Source organism: Mobula hypostoma, chromosome Y (assembly GCF_963921235.1).
Source record: "Mobula hypostoma chromosome Y, sMobHyp1.1, whole genome shotgun sequence".
Taxonomy (NCBI): domain Eukaryota; kingdom Metazoa; phylum Chordata; class Chondrichthyes; order Myliobatiformes; family Myliobatidae; genus Mobula; species Mobula hypostoma.
The window spans coordinates 2,664,032-2,687,444 of record NC_086130.1 but is presented as its reverse complement, the minus strand read 5'-3'; positions in this window follow the sequence as shown (position 1 = coordinate 2,687,444).

The window sequence follows — 23,413 nt, the reverse complement described above, 5'->3', positions numbered from 1 at the left end:
ATCACTACTTCCAAGGGGTTCCATTACCTCCAGCTCCCTAATCGCCTCAGGTTCATTACACAGCACTTTCCTGGTAACTTCCTCAAAAAACCCTGTAGTTAAGCATGACCTACCAAGCATGAAACCATGCTGACTATCTTTAATCATTCTATGTCTATCCAAGTATTTATATATCCAGTCCCTTAGAATATCTACCGATGATCTTCTCACAGCTGATGTTGGACTCACCAGCCTATAATTTCCTGGTTTTTGTTTAGACCCTTTTTTAAACAGCAGAACAACATTGACTATAATCCATTTCTCTGGTACTTCTCCTGTCTTTAGGGATGTTTTAAATAACTCTGCTATGGCCCTGGCAATTTCTGCACTTGCCTCACGTAGGGTCCGAGTCAGACTCCAGGGATTTTAGCAAAGGAGTCCTGTAAAGAAAACTTAGATACCTGGACTGAAAGGTGAAAAACAGGATCCTCCTGGATAGTAATTTCTGGATTGCTGCCTTAACCACAGTGAGAGTAGAAACAGGATGATCTGGCAAAATAACGTGTGGATGAGAAGCCGCTGCAGGTTCTTGGATTATTGGGATCTCTTCTGGGGAAGGGTTGACCTGTTCAAAAGTGGAGGGCTGCACCTGAACCTGAGGAGGACCAATATTTTAAGAGGCAGGTTTGTTAGAGCTGCAGGGGAGAGATTAAACTAATTTAGCAGGGGGTGGAAACAAGAGTGAAGGGGCTCAGGACAGGATGGATGGTAAAAGAGCAAAGTTAGTGTGCAGTCAAAGGTGTCAAAGGCTGGCAGATGATAGGACAAAATTTCAGCCGGTAGGGTGAGTATCTGTGCATAATTAAAAAGTGTAGCAAACATAGCAAAGTGTAGTATCCCAATGCACGGAGTATAAGAAATAAGATGGATGATCTTGTTACACTATTATAGATCGTCAGGTATGTTGTTGTGGTCACCACTGAATCATGGCTGAAGGATGGTTCTAGGGGGAGCTCTGCCACTGATCTAACAACTGAGAGGTCTGCTCCCCTTTAGGGGTGGGCTTCGTTCCTGAGAACAGACAGAGCCTACCATAGGTGGGACTTTGAACCTGGGCATTTTTCTGTTTAATTGACAGGGAGGTAAGGGCTGCTACCAATGCACTCCTCACTGGGGGACTAATTAGACATTCCAAATCAGACCAGTCATTCCCTTCGCTCCACAGAAAAGAGCGCACCCTGTCTTTGAAGCTTCCGCTCCCTACTACAGCAGACTCAACTTGCGATTCAGCCTGCTCAACCCTAGCTGCATCCGTAACCATGTACTATAGTCACATTACCAGACAATAGTTTAACACAGACTTAATGGAATTTCTTGCCACGGGCGGCAGTGGAGGCCAAGTCATTGGGTGTATTTAAGGCAGAGATTGATAGGTATCTGAGTAGCCAAGGCATCAAAGGTTATGGTGAAAATGCAGGGAAGTGGGACTAAATGGAAAAATGGATCAGCTTATGATAAAATGGCGGAGCAGACTCGATGGGCCGAACGGCTGACTTCGGCTCCTTTGTCTTATGGTCTTAAACACACAACCCACCGGATCAATGCTCAGGGCAATCGCACGGCATGCAACAAAATCAATCCCAGATGAGCCCTACAATTGTAACCCCTAGGATCTGTTGGCTGCCTAAGGCTAGGGAAGACAGTCTCTGGCCTTGCCAACAGGTGAGATTGAGCTGTAAGCTCACTTGAAATCTTCTGTTTGTGTGGATGCTGCGTGATTTGTTCCCCTGTACAAACCAATACATTCAATAACAGACAGTACACCATATGCAATTAAAAGATTTAGATTTATAATTCTTAATTTGACTAGATGGTTAGTAAAGTAAAACAAAAAGAAAGGGGCCCATTTTAATGAAACAGCCTAATGTGCGCAAGTTGAGTCTCACAGTTTCCTTCTCGCCGACCCTCCATCAATTTCCCTAGGTTTCACTGAATCCTGGCCCCACTCCTAGTCCACACTTACAACCTATCCTCTCCAGCGTCTTAGAAACCTAGAAAACCTACAACACAATACAGGCCCTTCGGCCCTCAAAGCAGTGCTGAACATGTCCTCACATGGTTTGAATTTATAAAATTCCTTTTCATCTCATCCGGATCTCTTGAAACATTTCACCTCAAGTTTCCAGATTTGAAATATAGTCACTTCCTGCACTCGCAAAAGTAATGCCCAAATTGCACATAGCATGCTCCCATTAATTGAAACATCCAACTGGTGGCACTGGAAATACTTCCTTAAGTTCAATAAGAATGTTCTTGTTTATAGCTTATACACATAGATTAATTGTATGTGCATAAAGTTATTATAGGCTGTATATAAGGCGACTGACAGGGAAATAATAAAGAGGTGGTGGAGCTAATGGGTGGAGATATTGTTCAGTCTTACTGCTTGGGGAAAATAACAGGTAAGGATGTGGATATTATAGAGAGTGCAGAAGAGATTTACAAGGATGCTGCCTGGATTGGGTAGCATGCCTTATGGGAATAGGTTGAATGACCTTGTCCTTTCCTTCTTGGAGTGACAGAGGATGAGAGGTGACCTGATAGAGGTGTATAAGACGATGAGAAGCATTGATTGTGTGGATAGTCAAAGGCTTTTTCTAGGGACCGATATAGCTAGCAGGAGAGAGTGTATAATTTTAAGTGCTTAGAAGGGGGATATCAGAGGTAAGTTTTTCACACAGAAAGTGGTGAACACATGGAATATACTGCTGGTGATGTTGGTAGGGGTAGATATGATAGGGCCTTTTAAGAGACTCTTAGATAGGTACATAGAGCTTAGAAAAATAAAGGGTTATGCGGTGGGGAAATTCAAGGTAGTTTATAGAGTAGGTTATGTGGTCGGCACAACATTTTGGGCCAAAGGGCCTGTAATGTGCTGTAGATTTCTGTTTATGTGTTTCAGATTCTATGAATGTCCAAGGTTACATGTTATATTGGGGTGATAGGAAGGTAGGCGTGGCTCTGCAGGTAAAGAATGTCATCAAATCAGAAGAAAGAAATGACAAAGGATTGTAAGACGTTGAATCCTTGTGGGCTGAGTTAAGAAACTGCAAGGACAAAAGGACCCTGATGGCAATTATATCCAGTCCTACTAATTGCAGCTGGGATGTGAACCACCGATTCCCACAGGAAATAGAGAAGGTATGTCAAAAGGACAATGTATTGATAGTTTCAACATTCAGGTCGATAGGGAAAATCAGGTTGGTAATGATTCTCAAGACAGTGAATGCCTAAGAGAATGCCTATTGCGTTCACCAGCAACTTTGATGTATGTTGCTTGAATTTCCAGCATCTGCAGAATTCCTGTTGAATGCCTAAGAGTTAGCTTTTAGGAACAATTTGTCATTAAGCCTACCAGGGTATCAGCTATACTGGACTGGGTGATACGTAATAAACTTTACACTTTATACTTTACTGTCGTCAAACAATTGGTACTAGAATGTACAATCATCACAGCAATATTTGATTCTGCACTTCACACTCCCTGGATTACAAATATTAAATATTAAAGATATTAAAAATAGTTAGAATTAGTAAATATTAAAAACTTAAATTATAAATCATAAATAGAAAATAGAAAAATGGGAAGTAAGGTAGTGCAAAAAAACACAGAGGCAGGTCTGGATATTTGGAGGGTACGGCCCAGATCTGGGTCAGGATCCGTTCAGCAGTCTTATCACAGTTGGAAAGAAGCTGTTGCCAAATCTGGCCATATGAGTCTTCAAGCTCCTGAGCCTTCTCCCGGAGGGAAGAGGGACAAAAAGTGTGTTGGCTGGGTGGGTCATGTCCTTGATTATCCTGGCAGCACTGCTCCGACAGGTGGTGATTAGGGAGTTTAAGGCAGAAGAACCATCAGGAGAGAGTGATTATAATATGACTGAGTTCAACTTGAAATTTGACAGGAAGAAAGTAAGGTCTGATGTAGCAGTTTTCAGTGGAGTAGGGGAAATTACAATAGAAAGGAGTAGGCCAAAGTAAACTTGAAGGAGCTGCTGGCAGAGATGTTAGCAGAGCAGCAATGGTGTGCAGTTCTGGGAAAAATGAGGATGGTGCAGGATAGATGTATTCCAAAAACAAAGAAATACTCAAATGGCAAAATAGCACAACCATAGCTGACAAGGGAAGTCAAAGCTAATGTAAAAGCAAAAGAGGGGGCATACAACATAGCAAAAATTAGTGGGAAGTTTTTAAAAACCTGCAGAGAGCAACTAAAAACATTATCAGAAGGGAAAAGATGAAATATGAAAGCAAGCTAGAAAATAATATCAAAGTAGATAGTAAAAGCCATTTCAAGTATGTAAAAAAATAAAAGAAAAATGAGAGTGGATTTAGGACCGGGGAACAAGGAGATGGCAGATGAACTAAGTTAGTATTTTGCATCAGTCTTCACTGTGGAAGACACCAGCAGTAGGCCAGATGTTGAAGGGTGTGAGGAAAGAAAATTGTGTGTGGTTAGTATTACAAAGGAGAAAGTGCTCAAAATGCTACAAAGACCTAAGGGTACAAGTCACCTGGATCAGATGAATTGCACCCTAAGGTTCTGAAAGAGGTAGCGTTAGAGATTATGGAGGCATTAATAATGATTTTTCAAAAATCTTTGGACTCCGGCATGGTGCCAGAGGACTGGAAAATTGCAAATGTAGCTCCACTCTTTAACAAAGGAGGAAGGCAACAAAAAGGAAATTATAGACCAATTACAGTCTCTCCTCTTGTAGGCTTATCTACATATTGTGTCAAGAAACCTGCCTGAACACACCTAACAAACTCCACCCCATCTAAACCCCTTGCTCTAGGGAGATGCCAATCAATATTTGGGAAATTAAAATCTCCCAACACGACAGCTCCGTTATTATTACACCTTTTCAGGATCTGTTTCCCTATCTGTTCCTCGATATCCCTGTTACTATTGTGTAGTCTATAAAAAACACCTAGTAGTTATTGACCACTTCCTGTTCCTAACCTCCATCCACAGAGATTCTGTGGACAATCCCTCCATGATGTCCACTTTTTCTGCAGCCATGACACCATCTCTGATCAACAGTGCCACACTCCACCTCTTCTGCCTCCCTCCCTGTCCTTTCTAACAGTAACTGGAGATGATTCAATATAATTTCAATAGTTACAATGACATAATTTACAAGTATACTGGGTTAACAATGTTTCCTTTGAATTACAGTACATATCAGCAGTTATAGATACCTCTGAATGTCCAGACACCTTTGTCATAAAGCAATTCAGACATATAATTTAAATGCTTTGGGACTAGGTATCCCAGATACTCGAAATTAATGTTGTCAGGGCTGTCTCTGTGTATAGAAATATACCAAATATACAAAAAAACTATTGATTCCTTATATCTGTGATCATTTTGATATTTTAAGGAACACCATTAGATTGGTCTGCCAACTTGAACTCAAGTCACAATGATTCTCTATGCTTTCAAATTCAATTTATTGCTTGCAAGTAGTGATAACCTGGGAAAATACAAACTTCTCCATTTTTGATAAACCATACATATGCCATTAGCAATGTCTCATTGTTTCACATAGTTGACTCATCCAGTTGTATCCCAAATTCTGTCTTTTGTAGCTCTGTCCATAGTTGATTCTTAATGTCTTCACTCATTTTATCAATGTAATGAGCTACAGGGAAATTGATATTAAATTACTGTATCTTTTTTCAGAACAGTGATGACCACTTCTGATACAGATTATCTTACAATTTGCTAGCTTTTTGGAAATGATATAACAAGCAATGAGACCACTGTCAAGGTCATTTTTAGCTTTTTTGGCAAATGACTCAAGTATGAAATGTTTTTCAAATGCTTCTTTCATCTTCTGGAAATGAGTAATACCCTTTAGTAGCCCTTACAGGGTGTCTTTACAGAAGTGTTTTTGCAATCTTGATGGTTTTATGGATTACTTAGACAATACAGTGTTACTATTGGATCCTGGACAGCGCTGTATCATTGCACGACCTTTCCATTGATCCGTAGAGAAAGTTAAGAGGTTGGACTTGATTTACAACTGTTAAATTGCATGAACTCATTCTGTGCTGCACGATAAGGGGAACTATTGGGAAACAAGATTGGTAATTTATGCATCCTCAATAATGTCTGTTTGGTTGGTAAGGTGGAATGAGATTGCCGAGTTTCAGACATGTTAATGATGTTAAAATAAATAAATGATATTAAAGTAAAATAAATGATGTTAAAAGTTCAGGCAAAGCCACAAATAGAAAGGTTGTGAGTGGTGGTAAAAATCTTCTGAGGTGTATATATTTCAGTGCTAGGAGTATTGCGGGGAAGGCGGACGAGTTGAGGGTGTGGATTGACACGTGGAATTACGACGTTATAGCAATTAGTGAAACTTGGCTACAGGAGGGGCAGGACTGGCAGCTTAATATTCCAGGGTTACGATGTTTCAGATGTGATCGAGGCAGAGGAATGAAAGGTGGGGGAGTAGCATTGCTTGTTAGGGAAAATGTTACAGCAGTGCTCAGGCAGGACAGATTAGAGGGCTTGTCTACTGAGTCCTTATGGGTGGAGCTGAGAAACAGGAAAGGTATGGCCACATTAGTGGGGTTGCATTATCGACCACCCAATAGTCAGCGAGAATTGGAGGAGCAAATCTGAAGAGAGGTAGCAGGCAACTGCAGGAAACATAAAGTTGTGGTGGTAGGGGATTTTAATTTTCCATATATTGATTGTGACTCCCATACTGTTAGGGGTCTGGATGGTTTAGAGTTTGTAAAATGTGTTCAGGAAAGTTTTCTAAATCAATATATAGAGGGACCAACTAGAGGGGATGCAATATTGGATCTCCTGTTAGGAAACGAGTTAGGACAACTGACAGAAGTCTGTGTAGGGGAGCACTTTGGTTCCAGTGATCATAACACCATTAGTTTCAACTTGATCATGGACAAGGATAGATCTGGTCCTAGAGTTGAGGTTCTGAACTGGAAGAAGGCCAAATTTGAAGAAATGAGAAAGGATCTAAAAAGCGTGGATTGGGACAGGTTGTTCTCTGGCAAGGATGTGATCGGTAAGTGGGAAGCCTTCAAAGGAGAAATTTTGAGAGTGCAGAGCTTGTATATTCCTGTCAGGATTAAAGGCAAAGTGAATAGGAATAAGGAACCTTGGTTCTCAAGGGATATTGCAACTCTGATAAAGAAGAAGAGAGAGTTGTATGACATGTATAGGAAACAGGGATTAAACAAAGTGCTTGAGGAGTATAAAAAGTGCAAGAAAATAGTTAAGAAAGAAATCAGGAGGGCTAAAAGAAGACATGAGGTTGCCTTGGCAGTCAAAGTGAAGGATAATCCAAAGAGCTTTTACAGGTATATTAAGACTAAAAGGAATGTAAGGGATAAAATTGGTCCTCTTGAAGATCAGAGTGGTCGGCTATGTGCGGAACCAAAAGAAATGGGGGATATCTTAAGTGGGTTTTTTGTGTCTGTATTTACTAAGGAAACTGGCATGAAGTCTATGGAATTATGGAAAACGAGTAGTGAGATCATGGAAACTGTACAGATTGAAAAGGAGGTGGTGCTTGCTATCTCGAGGCAAATTAAAGTGGATAAATCCCCAGGACCTGACAGGGTATTCCCTTGGACCTTGAAGGAGACTAATGTTGAAATTGCAGGGGCCCTGGCAGATATATTTAAAATGTCGGTGTCTACGGGTGAGGTGCCGGAGGATTGGAGAATGGCTCATTTTGTTCCGTTGTTTAAATAAGGATTGAAAAGTAATCCAGGAAATTATAGGCCGGTAAGTTTGACGTCAGTAGTGGGTAAGTTATTGGAGGGAGTACTAAGAGACAGAATCTACAAGCATTTGGATAGACAGGGAATTATTAGGGAGAGTCAACATGGCTTTGTGCGTGGTAGGTCATGTTTGACCAATCTATTGGAGTTTTTCGAGGAGGTTACCAGGAAAGTGGATGAAGGGAAGGCAGTGGATATTGTCTACATGGACTTCAGTAAGGACTTTGACAAGGTCCCGCATAGGAGGTTAGTTAGGAAAATTCAGTTGCTAGGTATACATGGAAAGGTGGTAAATTAGATTAGACATTGGCTCAATGGAAGAAGCCAAAGAGTGGTAGTAGAGAATTGCTTCTCTGAGTGGAGGCCTGTGACTAGTGGTGTGCCACAGGGATCAGTGCTGGGTCCATTGTTATTTGTCATCTATATCAATGATCTGGATGATAATGTGGTAAATTGGATCAGCAAATTTGCTGATGATACAAAAATTGGAGGTGTAGTGGACAGTGAGGAAGGTTTTCAGAGCCTGCAGAGGGACTTGGACCAGCTGGAAAAATGGGCTGAAAAATGGCGGATGGAATGTAATACAGACAAGTGTGAGGTATTGCACTTTGGAAGGACAAACCAAGGTAGAACATACAGGGTTAATGGTAAGGCACTGAGGAGTGCAGTAGAAGAGAGGGATCTGGGAATACAGATACAAAATTCCCTAAAAGTGTCGTCACAGATAGATAGGATCGTAAAGAGAGCTTTTGGTACATTGGCCTTTATTAGTTGAAGTATTGAGTATAAGAGCTGGAATGTTATGATGAGGTTGTATAAGGCATTGGTGAGGCCAAATCTGGAGTATTATGTTCAATTTTGGTCACCAAATTACAGGAAGGATATAAATAAGGTTGAAAGAGTGCAGAGAAGGTTTACAAGGATGTTGCCGGGACTTGAGAAACTCAGTTACAGAGAAAGGTTGGATAGGTTAGGACTTTATTCCCTGGAGTGTAGAAGAATGAGGGGCGATTTAATAGAGGTATATAAAATTATGATGGGTACAGATATAGTGAATGCAAGCAGGTTTTTTTTCCACTGAGGCAAGGGGAGAAAAAAACCAGAGGACATGGGTTAAGGGTGAGGGGGGAAAAGTTTAAAGGAACATTAGTGGGGGGGGCTTCTTCACACAGAGAGTGGTGGGAGTATGGAATGAGTTGCCAGACGAGGTGGTAAATGCGGGTTCTTTTTTAACATTTAAGAATAAATTGGACAGATACATGGATGGGAGGTGTATAGAGGGATATGGTCCATGTGCAGGTCAGTGGGACTAGGCAGAAAATAGTTCGGCACAGCCAAGAAGGGCCAAAAGACCTGTTTCTGTGCTGTAGTTTTTCTATGGTTTCTATGGTTTCTACATTGTGACTGGCTGCAGAGTCATGGAAATGTTATAAGAGTAATGAGACGACTATCAAAGTAAATATTAAAGTTCTTGGCAAATGATGTGAGTGTGCAATGCTTTTCAAATGCTTCTTTCATCTTCTGGAACTGAGTATTGCTATAGGTAGCTATTTCATTGCGTCTTTTATGGAAGTGTTCTTGCAACCATGATGGTTTAATGGCTTTACCGGACATTACAGCATTACAACTAACACACATTGCTGATCTGATGGGAACAGAATAAAACCATATTCATTGCACGATCTGTTGTCCGTAGATCTGTAGAGAAAGTTGTGAGGGTGTACTTGAAAGTTGTGACACTATCTCTGGTCAACAGTGTCACGCTCCCACCTCTTTTGCCTCCTTCCCTGTCCTTTCTGAAACATCTAAAACCCAGGACTTGAAGTAACCATTCCTGTCCCTGAGCCATCCAAGTCTCTGTTATGGCCAAAACATCAGAGATCCAAGATCACTGATCTACACTCTAAGCTCATTGGCTCTGTTCACAATACTTCTTTCATTAAAGTAGACACATCTCAAACCTTCAGTCTGAGCATATCCCTTCTCTATCAATTGCCTATCCTCCCTCACACACTGTCTCCTAGCTTTCTCTATTTGTGAGCCAACCACCTCTTCCCCAGTCTTTTCACTTCAGTTCCCACCCTCCAACAATTCTAGTTTAAACTCTCCCCTTAACCTTAGCAAACCTCCCCGCCAGGATATTGGTTGCCCTTGGATTCGAGTGCAACCCGTCCTTTTCGTACAGGTTACACCTGCCCCAAAAAAGGCAATGATCCAGAAATCTGAATCTCTGACCCCTGCTCCAATCCCTCAGCCACACATTTATCCTCCACTTCATTCTATTTCTATACTCACTGTCGATTGGCACAGGCAGTAATCCCGAGATTACTATCTTTGTGGTCCTGCTTCTCAACTTCCTTCCTGACTCTCTATAGTCTGTTTTCAGGACCTCTTCCCTTTTCCTACCTATGTTGTTGGTACCAATATGTACCACGACCTCTGACTATTCTCCCTCCCAGTGCAGAATATCGTGGATGCGATCTGAAACATGCTGGACCCTGGCACTTGGGAGGTATCCAAGTTTTTTTCCTGCGTCCACAGAATCTCCTGTCTGCCCCCTAACTATAGAGTCCCCTATCACTACTGCCTTCCTCTTCCTTTCCCTACCCTTCTGAGCTACAGGGCTGGACTCTGTGCTGGAGGCACAACCATTGTTGCTTCCCCCAGGTAGGCCAAACCCCACAACAGTACTCAAACAGGAGTACTTATTGTCAAGGGGTACAGCCACAGGGGTACTCTCTAGTACCTGACTCTTCCCCTTCCCTCTCCTGACTGTTACCCACATATCTGTCTCTTGTGGCCCCAGTGTGACTACCTGCCTATAACTCCTTCCTGTCACCTCATCACTCTCCCTGACCAGACGAAGGTCATCGCGCTGCATCTCCAGTTTCCTAACGTGGTCCCTTAGGAGCTGCAGCTTGACGCTTGGGGTGCAGATATGGTCGTCTGGGAGGCTGGGAGAGCCAAGGACTTCCCACATCTGACACAGAACACCGGACTCACACACACTCTTCCTTTCCACAATTAACAGAGGTTAACCTACCTCACCTCATTATCGCCTAAGCCTGTAGAGCCAAAGCCCTATCACTCTGCTACCCTCTCACTCTGCTGCACGCTGGATATGACGGTCTTCTTTTTAAGCTTTTTCCACTCTACTGGCTGACGTCACATGCCTGTGCAATCTTGCCTCCCCTTCACCCTAAGTGGTAAAATGCCTTCTCTCTGAAAATCCTTAGTGGTTCCACTCACAGCCTTCTTACTTCGAATCTTAAACCGTTGAAGAAACCTTGCCTTTTTAAACTTTTTAAACCTTTCCCTTTCCTCTGGTTTAGGGCTGCTTTGTTATCTTAGTGCCTGGACAGCTTGCTATCATTGAGGGAACAATGAATTCAAAATTGTATCATCACATTTTACTGACACGCAATATTAGTGTAGTGATTTGTCACCTAAAGTTTAATAGAAGTTGGATGATATGATGACAATAATCTGAAATGTGAGTAGATCAATAACTGAGTGGTTTAAAAATAAGAAAATTTGTGATTTGGAATGGCCAAGTCAGAGTCCTGTTCATGCAAGGTTTCCAAGACATACTGAAGGACTGTAGGGAGGAATGGTCTAAAATTCCTCCTCACTATAGAGCAAGTCTCAGCAGCAGCAGCTGCTGGAGACATTTGGTGGAGGTTGTTGCTGATAATGGAAGTTCTACCAGTTATTAAATACAAAGGTGCACATACTTTTACCAGCCTGGACTATGAATGATCAAACAATATATTCAATATAGATATGAAAAGTACAATTGTATTCTGTGTCTGCTGGTCTATTATTGTGATTTAGAAGAAGGCCAGTCCACATTTTATGAGTAACTAATGCAGAAAACCAGGTAATTGCAAATAGTTCACAAACTTTCTTTCAACTATATCAGTAGTATTGAACTTGATGCTGACCTATAGATAGGTACTGTAGTTTGAGACAGAATTTTCAAGATGTATTAGAAATAAATGGTTGTCACACTATGCAGCCTTTTCTTCTTTTAGCACATTAAATATCGGAATTTTACAGTTATTAAAGGGCTAATGAATCTTTAGAGACTTTCAAGAATCTTTAGTTTTCACTATTAGGAAAAAAATAAGCATCCTCCACGCTTAATTTTGAGAATAAAATGTGATCTCATTACCTCTTTCATAATTTCCTCTTCTATTCTTTCCATCTTTCTAAATGTTGCAGGTCATCAATCCATGGACGGGGTCTTTTTTGTAAGCGAAACATTGATGCAGGTGAGATGGTCATCGAATATTCGGGTACTGTCATTCGATCTATCCTCACAGACAAACGAGAGAAATATTATGACAGCAAGGTGAGTTTCTGGTGCAGGTAGACTATAACCACTGTTCCGGGGATAGACATCGTTGGAATCATTGATTTGTTACTTTGCAATTTAATGAATCCTTTCTGAAGTAACACTGTATCTTTAGCATCGGCAATGTACCAGCTTCCTTGTGTTGTAATCAGCTGATCTTGTATTATTAACTCGCATCACTTTGCAATTTTTGATATTATTTTGTGCACCTGTGTTTTACTTATTGCAAATTCATTACTTATGCTATGAGACAGGTAGATAATGGAATCTTCAATCTAGTTATGGTACTGGTGAAGCATTCTGAAACAGGGCTGCTCTGGAGAGACTTTCTTTAAATGTTGTGCATTTCCTATCATTAGCGATTTTTGAGTATATTATTCCTGCAGAGTCCTGAAGAGTCACAGCCTTGACATTCTACTTACAGCTTTTACTTCTCCAAAATCAAATATTGCCTAAATAATTTCATGAAAAGAATAGTGACATTCATTCTGCTGTAAAATACTATATCTGTGTTGTTGCAGAAACCGTAAAAAAATTTTTGAATTTCAGGCAGTAGAATTCACATCCTAATCAATAGTCTGATAATCCATTTCCTAGTATACTCAAAGGCTTTCCTTTGTATCGTCTTAGTTACCTACATTAATTTCTTTTGCACTACTGATAACTGCTCTGTCCATATAAACTTCTTATTGTGAAGTACCATTAATATTGATACTCCCATGGTTTACTCATTGATTACGCATCATGCCTAACACATATTTTCAAATTATTTATAATGGTAGAGATAGACATCCCCCTTCTGTTTCACCCCCTACCCCACAAGACTAGGATCTCAGTAGCAGGGGAATTTAGAAGCAATTGCAAATTCTGTGTATTTAATAGTAGAGGGGGGACAGAGGGGATGGGATGAGAGGGGAGAGAGAAAGAGGAGATAGGAGGAGAGAGAGGGAGGGTGTGAGGGGGGCAATAGGGTTTGGGGAGAAAGAGGGGAAGGGTCAGAGAGCATAGTACTGAAAGTTGATCAGTAAGTACCCTTTGGACAGGATGGAGGATATCTTTGCAACCTATACTGGAGGAAAACACTTCAGAAAAATGGACATAGCTAAGGCCTAGCTAGAGATGGTGATGGAAGAAGAGTCCAAAATGATCTTTTTAGAACTTGCCAATTACTATAACAAGTTCCTGCCAAACCTGGCTACTGTGCTCCACCCCTTGAACTCATCACTATGGATCAGGAAGAAATGGGAATGGACAAAGCAGTGTGAGGTAGCTTTCCAAAAGGTCATGGTGAAGTCAGACACTGTAATCGCACATTATGATCCACACCAATCAGCATATCTTGCCTGTGATGCCTTGCCTTAGGGTAGTGCAGACAAGTCACATGTTATGAGTGATAGTACAGAATGCCCCAAAGCCTTTACATCATGTTCTCTTAGAACATGAAAAGTTGTGAGTGATTTGGTGTGTAAAATGTTTCAACCAGAAAAGAGCCACACTGTCTCAGGTCTACATGGTACCAAAAATGACTGGAATGCGCAGCAGGAATTCCAGTTCCCCCATTTTACTAGTGCTAGGATGTATTTGCCCTGGTCCGGGCTTGCCTTATGAGGAGATTAAGAGTAGTTGTACCAACCAAGCTGACAGCTGCAGTGTTGGAGGAGCTACATGCCGGTCATCTGGGCAGAATGAAAGTTGGTTCAGAGCTTTAATGGTAGCCTGGGATAGATCAGCAGTCCGAACAGCATGTCATGCACAGTTTGGTACGCCAATACATCCAGAAGAAGTGTCCAAAGCTGTCAGTACCACTTCCTGCAGTTCCACAGTCAACTTGTACAACCATTACAGAGGAGGCCTCAGAAACTGAGATTGTTTCACAGCCACATCTCACCCGCCAAACAGAGTGATCCCCTCGTCAGGAAAGATATTCCACCGAGTAAGAAATCCTCCACAGTGATTATATCTTTAGGATTGAGTGGGACAATTTAAAATGTACTTTGCTGTGGAAGTCTATGTAATAGTTGTATTATATGAATGTATATACACACAATGGAAGTTGCTGGCTCCATACTTTTCTTTCCATTACTATTACGTTTCGGAGTTAAGACATAATACCAATCAGAGAACCTTCCCTCACCTATGTGCAGGAAATTTCCAAGGAATTAGTCAGTCAGTCTTCTTGAATGGGTATGAGACAACATCATTCTTGGTAAATAAGCATCGCCATCCAGACCATGGACATCACAAAAGATCAGATTTTACATTTTTGGTGAACTCTCGGTCTTGCAGTTACTAAAGAAAATTTTGCTTTAAATTTGCTTACTTCTGAAAATTTGGCTGCTTTTTGGGAGTGAAAACAAAACTGTCCACTTTGTGATGTCTTGTGGAGGAGGTGGGTGTTGTCATGACTGGCATTAATCACATCAGTTGTCCTAGGTTTCTTACTGCAAAAGTTGCCAGGTGTAGGTTAATATCTGAAGAGGAATCGGTTGTATGCAGATCCAACCCAGATACATTTAAAAATGTTTTAAAAATCTAATCCATCACCCAACCCAAGACAAACTAGGGTGAGTGATTGATTTAATGGTTTAGACATTTTAAACAGGATTTATTGTGCTTCATATGCTGCGTGGAAAATCTTTAACAGCCATAAGGAGACTTAGGTTACTTTAAAGCAAAGGTAAATGGCTTTTCAGCACCACTGCTGGGCCATGTAACCATATAATAACATATAACCGCTCTTCTAACTGGCCTAAATCTCTCTGCAAGTTTTGGAAACCTATTTTATTATCCACAATGCCACCTATCTTAGTATCAACTGCATACTTAGTAATCCAATTTACAAACGCATTATCCAGATCATTTTTATATTTATATATACACATGCACAAACAACTTTGGACTCGGTACAGATCCCTGAGGCATACCGCTACACACCGTCCTCCAATCTGACACACAGTTATCCACCACTACTCTCTGACGTCTCCCATCCAGCCACTGCTGAATCCATTTTACTACTTCGATATTAATGCCTAACGATTGAACCTTCCTAACTAATCTTCCATGTGAAACCTTGTCAAAGGCCTTACTGAAGTCCATATAGGCAATATCCACCGCTTTACCCTCATCAACTTTCCTAGTAACCTCATCAAAAAATTCAATAGATTTGTAAAACATGACCTTCCACGCACAAATCCATGCTGACTGTTCCTAATCAGACCCTGTCTATCCAGATAATTATATATAGCATCTCTTAAGGATACCTTCCATCAATTTGCCTACCACTGACATCAAACTCACAGGCCAATAATTGCTAGGTTTACTCTTAGAACCCTTTTTAAACAATGGAACCACATGAGCAATACGCCAATCCTCTGGCACCATCCCTGTTTCTAATGACATTTGAAATATTTCTGTCAGAGCCCCTGCTATTTCCACACTAACTTCACTCAAGGTCCTAGGGAATATCTTGTCCGGACCCAGAGACTTATCCACTTTTGTATTCCTTAAAAGTGCCGGTATTTCCTCTTCTTTAATCATCATACCTTCCATAACTACCCTTCTTGTTTCCTTTACCTTACACAATTCAATATCCTTCTCCTTAGTGAATACCGAGGAAAAGAAATTGTTCAGAATCTCCATCTCTTTTGGCTCTGCACATAGCCGTCCATTCTGATTCTCAAGGGACCAGTTTTTTCCCTCACTATCCTTTTGCTATTATATAACGGTAGAAACCCTTGGGATTTATTTTCACTTTACTTGCCAAAGCCGCCTCGTATCTTCTTCTAGCTTTTCTAATTTCTTTCTTAAGATTCTTTTTACATTCTTTATACTCCTCGAGCACCTCATTAACTCCAAGCTGCCTATATTTATTGTAAATCCCTCTCTTTTTCCAAACCAAGTTTCCAATATCCCTTGAAAACCATAGCTCTCTCAAACTTTTAACCTTTCCTTTCAACCTAACAGGAGCATAAAGATCCTGTTCACTTCTAAATTACCTCCATTTCTCTATTACATCTTTCCCATAAAACAAATGAAGGGCAGATGTGCATTCCCTTAGTCCCTTAGTTCCTTGATTCCGCTCATCATCAGAAACTTGGTTTTGAGCCTAGTTCCGTATTAAAGAAAGTGCATTTACCATTCAGATATCCACCTGTTTAGATAATGGACTAAAAGGACATTTTTTTTGTTGAAAGCTCAGCATGTTTAATCTTTTAAATGAATATGGCTTGGATTTTTTTTTTGTTTCTTGCAATTTTTGTATTGCATTTTATCGGTGATATAAAGTTTCTAATATTTTAAATCTCCTATGTCTATTAAGTTTAAAGCAATGCCTGGTGTTTTACTGAACTATATTGTGCCTTTGATCTTTTGTTTTGGATAAGTTAGCAATTGTGCTGCTACAATTAATAATGGTATATTTTGACTTGTGAATGGGACAACTTTGACATATTTGAATCAGACTGATACTGGGTGAGACCAAAATCAAACCTAGATTTGACACTTAGTCATGTACGATGATACAATTAATGTATCAGAGATGTTAATATCTAGTTGTGGGAAAGCCATTTACTTACAATGGCAAATATTTTAGTAACTTGTTTTCTGCTTTTATATCCCACTCACAGGGAATTGGCTGCTACATGTTCCGTATTGATGATTATGAGGTGGTGGATGCCACAATGCATGGAAATGCAGCTCGTTTCATCAACCATTCTTGTGACCCCAACTGCTATTCCCGTGTGATAAATGTGGATGGGCAAAAGCACATTGTTATTTTTGCTGTATGAAAGATCTATCAAGGTGAAGAGCTGACATATGATTACAAGTTCCCAATTGAAGATGCTAGCAACAAACTTCCGTGTAACTGTGGAGCAAAGAAATGCAGGAAGTTCTTGAACTGATAAAGTCTTGGGGGGGAGGGGGTGCAAAAATCCTTCATGAGTGACTACCATGATAGGATTACTGCGGAAAATAAAAATTCAGGGATGAAAATTTTGCGATTCTTATACTCCAGTGTGCAACCATATATATTCTTGATAGAGCACAGTTTTAAACACTAGTGGCAAAGTACTATTTAAATGTTTTCCTGCATACAAACCTGTTTAAAAAAACACTTCTGAGCTTTGTTTACTGTGAATAATTTGAGAGCTGCACATTAGTGCGCTAAACAGTTACAGCCTGTCCCATTCCAAAAATCTACAATTCTGTGCTTGAGAGTCAGCAATCCTACGTAAAGTAAATTTTACAGTCAATTATAGCAGCAGTGCAAGAAAATAATATGGAATTAGCAGGTAGTGAGTTGAATCTCATCTCTGAAAGGCAAAGGTTAAGATCAAGCTAATCAAAAAAGTAACCACTGTAACAATTCATGGCTGCGTAGTCAATGGATGCGCCCGGTTATTCCAGGGCGCAGACCTGGGCGATAAATATGGAAATCCTGGGCTGCCCAGACATCAAGATCCCCCTCTCGGCCTCGCGGATGTGGTCTAAAGGAATGCGAAGCAGTATATTTGGCATCAGCTTGGCTGCAGGAGCTGCCGGGAGGTGACGTGATACGTCATCCAACCGCCTTAGGGGCTCCACTCTGGAATTATGTAGGGTTTACTCCTTAGCCTTCTCTTCTCCCGAAGATACCCACAAGGCAGTGGGATCCGTAACCCTGGATAGGGGCCCATACCGGGTACTGTCAGCCGGAGCCAGCTGAGCCCGGGACTCGTGTAAGGCAGGGTCGTCACACCCTGTAGTAGTGACATATGGAGCCACTACCCACTACCCAAACTGTAACAATAATGCACTAGAAAAGGTAGAGGAAATGCAAGGAGAATACAGGTTTAATCTTTGACCTGAAGATTTTAACCTGGGAGTAGATCTTTCTTTGCAATTTTAAATATAAGGAAGTAGAAAGTTTTCATAAACCTGCCATCTGATGATAGACACTGCTCAGCAGGAGAACTACTATAAGGATGGTAAGGAAGATAAGGAGAATCATGCGGTTTTTAAGGTGTCTAGTCCCGTGCAGTCACTTCAATCTGTCAAATTCATTCCTTTTCTGAGGCAGTTATTTCAGATTTTAAGGTTGTAAGACATTGTTCAGACTTTGAGTCATTTGGATTGACAGAAAAAAGATTGAAATTCTGCCTATTAGGTTCATTCATTTTTTTTTCCTCAGTCTAATAACTACTGCACTTTCTATTTAGCAAGTTATTTAAAGCTTTATGGAATCTAGTGGAAGGATGTTAACCATAAGCACAGGAGAATCTGCAAATACTGGGACTCTTAGAACAAAACTCAGAAAATGATGGGGGGAATCTCAGCTGGATAGGCAACATCTATGGAAAGGAATATTACACGGAAATGTTGACCTCCATATAGATAGTAAAGCACTGCTTATGTGCACTCAAATTGGTAGTCTTGAAAACTGCATGTGTTTTTTACACCTAGCTGGTATTGATAATTACACTGCCTGTTTAAAGTCCATGAGCTATGCAAAATGCACTAATTCATGATCAGACTCTTAAACTTTAAATGGTATTCATTAGTTAGTAATTCATAATGATAATTCATAATTATCATCTAGACTTCCACCAATATAACCATATAAATTTATGGTTTGTTTGTTCATTGATGTTTCCAGATCAATGGGAATAATGTATAACCTTAATTGTGTGAAGATGGGATAATTACAGAAGGTAGATTTAAAAAATCTCATTATCTAACCTTAATAAAATCTGAACTTGCCATAAACCTTCTACAAAAAAGTCATTCTTAATTTCATAAAAGTTATTTATACTGGCACATTGAATGGCACATAAATGAATATTGACAAAGAGATAAAAGTTTAAGACTTTATCACTGTAGTGAACAATCACTGATGTAGGAAATTGAAAAAATAAGAATTATAAACTTGGAGGCACTGATACTTTCTCAGAGGAAAATGTTTTTTTTTGTGTGATTCATGATTAAAAATACTAACTGCTACAATTGCTGACCCCTGGAAAACAGGCAATTTTTTTGACGAAATGAATGCATGTCAGGGAGGTTTCTGGAAGTGTCTTTAAAGACTTTGATGCACCCCAACCCCGCCATTCTTTGCACACTGCTATTTAGGTAAATGCAATACCTAATGTGTCTATACAGTAATGTATCCTGTTTTTCAGGTTACATTACAGCTGTATTTCATGCTTCCTAAAATTCATATTATAGCTCTATCTTATGTATTCTATTATCTTGATCAGAGATATGTTCACTCTTTTATTTAGCTTCTTATTTCTTCCAAAATAGCTAATCAGGATATTATACCTTATCTAAAGGAGCACAATCTTTGTTCAAACTTGAAAAATGCCATTGTTACATCTCCCACCCTTCATTTCTGTTTTCCTCTTCACTATAGACAAAAGTCTGTGTTCCTTTAAGCAATAATTAACAGCCAAACAAACTGATGGAAGGAAGATTATCAGAATTTTTTTTCTCTTAGTAAGCTCCACCATGCATTATTCTATTCAGATACACACCTCTGGAAAAATACTGGAGTTTTTTCTTTTTATATTCATTCAGTTGCTGCTATTATTTAATGACATCTAACTGCCTTTTGGGATCATGTTCCTTGTTGCTACAATATCAGCTTTTACCCACAAACAGGGGTACCCTACATAGGAAAGGATAGAGATGACCAATGAAGGACAGTGCACTTCATTAAGTGGCTGATTGAATCACCAAGGCAGCATACCTAGAGCACAGAAAGGCACACAGTTGTACTGTGGTGCTAATGTTCAGGTAATGGAGTTTTAAATGGATGGGTGGTAGGGGTGGGGAGTGAGCAGTTCTGATAGTCATGAAGACAGATACATGCTGTGCTATTGACAGCTGGATGGATGAATAATAACATCTAGCTGAAAGATTTTGTTTATCATTATTTTTAATTAAGTTTCATTGTTGCCAAGAGCTACAGGCAGATTTCATGACAGTAAAAAAACCTTGATAAGCAGTAAACAACAGGAATTCTGCAGATGCTGGAAATTAAAGCAACACACATCAAAGTTGCTGGTGAACGCAGCAGGCCAGGCAGCATCTCTAGGAAGAGGCGCAGTCGACGTTTCAGGCCGAGACCCTTCGTCAGGACTAACTGAAGGAAGAGTGAGTAAGGGATACTATTTAAACATACTCTGGTTAACAGTAAAGAATCATATTCTGGAAGAATTAGAGAACTTTCATTTACAGCTATAAACAAACACATCTTAATCACACCATGTGCTGGAACATACTGGCAAACTCCATGCATGCTTAGTGCTCTGTCCAATCATGTACTGGCACATCATTGCATGTGATACCACCTCATCTTCCTTTCCTTAAAAAGAAAAACAATTAACAAAATTAATCAAAGCAAAAACATAACTCGACAAGTCTGAATCAGTCTCTCTGGGGGTTTACAAACACGAGTAGACCTTCTAAGTGGTTCTCCCTCCTGGCACTTATCCGTGTAAGCGGAACAAGTGCTACACATGCCCTTACGCTTCCTCCCTTACCACCATTCAGGGCCCCAAACAGTCCTTCCAGGTGAGGCTGCACTTCACCTGTGAGTCGACTGGGGTGATATACTGCGTCTGGTGCTCCCGATGTGGCCTTCTGTATATTGGCGAGACCCGACGCAGACTGGGAGACCGCTTTGCTGAACATCTACGCTCTGTCCGCCAGAGAAAGCAGGATCTCCCAGTGGCCACACATTTTAATTCCACATCCCATTCCCATTCTGACATGTCTATCCACGGCCTCCTCTACTGTAAAGATGAAACCACACTCAGGTTGGAGGAACAACACCTTATATTCCGTCTGGGTAGCCTCCAACCTGATGGCATGAACATTGATTTCTCTAACTTCTGCTAAGGCCCCACCTCCCCCTCATACCCCATCCATTATTTATTTCTATACACACATTCTTTCTCTCACTCTCCTTTTTCTCCCTCTGTCCCCCTGAATATACCCCTTGCCCATCCTCTGGGTTCCCCCCCCCACCTTGTCTTTCTCCCCGGACCTCCTGTCCCATGATCCTCTCATATCCCAACACCTGTCCAGCTCTTGGCTCCATCCCTCCCCCTCCTGTCTTCTCCTATCATTTTGGATCTCCCCCTCCCCCTCCCACTTTCAAATTCCTTACTCACTCTTCCTTCAGTTAGTCCTGACGAAGGGTCTGGGCCTGAAACGTCGACTGTACCTCTTCCTAGAGATGCTGCCTGGCCTGCTGCGTTCACCAGCAACTTTGATGTATGTTGCTTCTAAGTGGTTCACACAGTTCTTGTGTTTCCTTGTTACTATTTACATGTTTTGTCTCAACTTCATAAGATAACTGAATCTCTGAAGAATCACATCTTTTTTTCCTTAAAGAGAAAAACAGATAACAACATTAACCAATATACAGATCAGCTAACTGAAACTCAGAAGCTGGCTCTTCGGAATCTGAGCCATGATTCTTCTTGTGCTTCTTCTTTTTCTTCTTCTTCGCTGCTTTAAGTTTTTCTTCATGTATCTGAACTAAACCTTCTAGTGTACTCTCACATGCCTCCTGGTTAGAATCTGGAATTTCAGTTAAGCAGTTCACTCTATCCTTCTCAGCAATCTTCTTCCCTGCTTCTGTTTGGACTGTATCTTTCCTAATTCCTTCCACTTCCATTTGTAATGACGTGCGAATCTTCTTTTCTTCATCTATTTCATTCATTAAATGTGTAAACTCTTTTTTATGCTGAGACCTCAACATTTCAATAAAACTTCTCAATTCCTTACTTGTGCTTTCACTTCTTCCTTATACTGTGCCTACTGTGAGCGTTCTTGCTCTAGACGGTGATTAGACCGAATCTCATATTCTCTCAGTGGCTCTCTCATTATCGCTTGCATTGAAGCAATCTCTTCCTGCCGTTGCTTTTTCAGATCATCAATTACCTCCTGTTCGGTCGTCTCAGACACCGCAACTACTGATTTTATGTTCTCCATGTCAGCATTTTCAGAAGGTGCATCTATATAAAATTCCTCACGTTCATCTTCAATCGCTGCATTTACCTGCTTAATTTCATTTTTCTTCCTTATGCTTCTACAACAGCATGAAAAATGATTAATATTGCCACAGTTGTAGCAAATTTTGCCATATGTGAAACACTGATCTGGATGGTGTTCCTGTGCACAGCGATCACATGACCTTTTTTTACAAATGCCAACTTGCTCTCCATTGGTTTTGTGGACGTATTATTATATTTCTTGATATGTTCCAACTCTTTTACAGTGTTTACATTATAGTTTTCAACAAAAAGCTCTTCACCCTGCGAAATTATGGTCTTAGAAGCTTTGCAGAGCACGAAAGGTTGTTCAAAACTTAAATCTTGCTCTCTCAACAGCCTTTCTCTTAGATCATTATTCCAAATGCCACTAACAAGTCTATCTTTAATCAGACAGACCATGAGCAATCCAAACTCACATGTCCTACTATGGTTTCTTAACTCAGTAACATACTGATCAATCATTTCAGCAGCTCTTTGCTCACATGTGAAGAATTTATATCGTTCATACGTTAAGTTCCTCTTAGGTATACAAAATACTTCAAATCTGTCCATTATCGACTTTAAATTAAAATTATCTCCATCTTCAAAGACAAAATTATTATATACCTCTATCACTTCATTCCTGATTATATAGAGCAGAACCGCAGCTTTGGTTCGTTCTGACTTGTCTTCATAATTGATCGCCGATAAGTACAGTTCAAACTGTGCTTGGAGCTCCTCCAATTCTCCACTTCTTTCAAAGGTTTCAATAGATTTCAAAGGTACATTTAATGTCAGAGAAATGTATACAATATACATCCTGAAATGCTTTTTCTTCACAAACATCCACAAAAGCAGAGGAGTGCCCCAAAGAATGAACAACTGTTAAATATTAGAACCCCAAGGTCTCCCCAGTTCCCTCCTCCCATACGTAAGCAGCAGCAAGCAACAATCCTCCCTACCCCCCGCTAACAAAAAAAAATTGGCACCCACCACTGAGCACTCTAGTGTGAGCAAAGCAACAGCAAAGACACAGACTTGCAGTTACCTCAAAGACTTCATGTTTCACTCATAACATATAATATTAATACACCTATACATAAGACAAGGTGTCACTGGGTGATATGGATCATAATATGTGAGTAGAGTGTCTGACATTACCATTTCCTATGTCTTTTGGAAAGCCACCTCACTGCTTTATCCATTGCCATTTCTTCCCAAACTGTGGAAA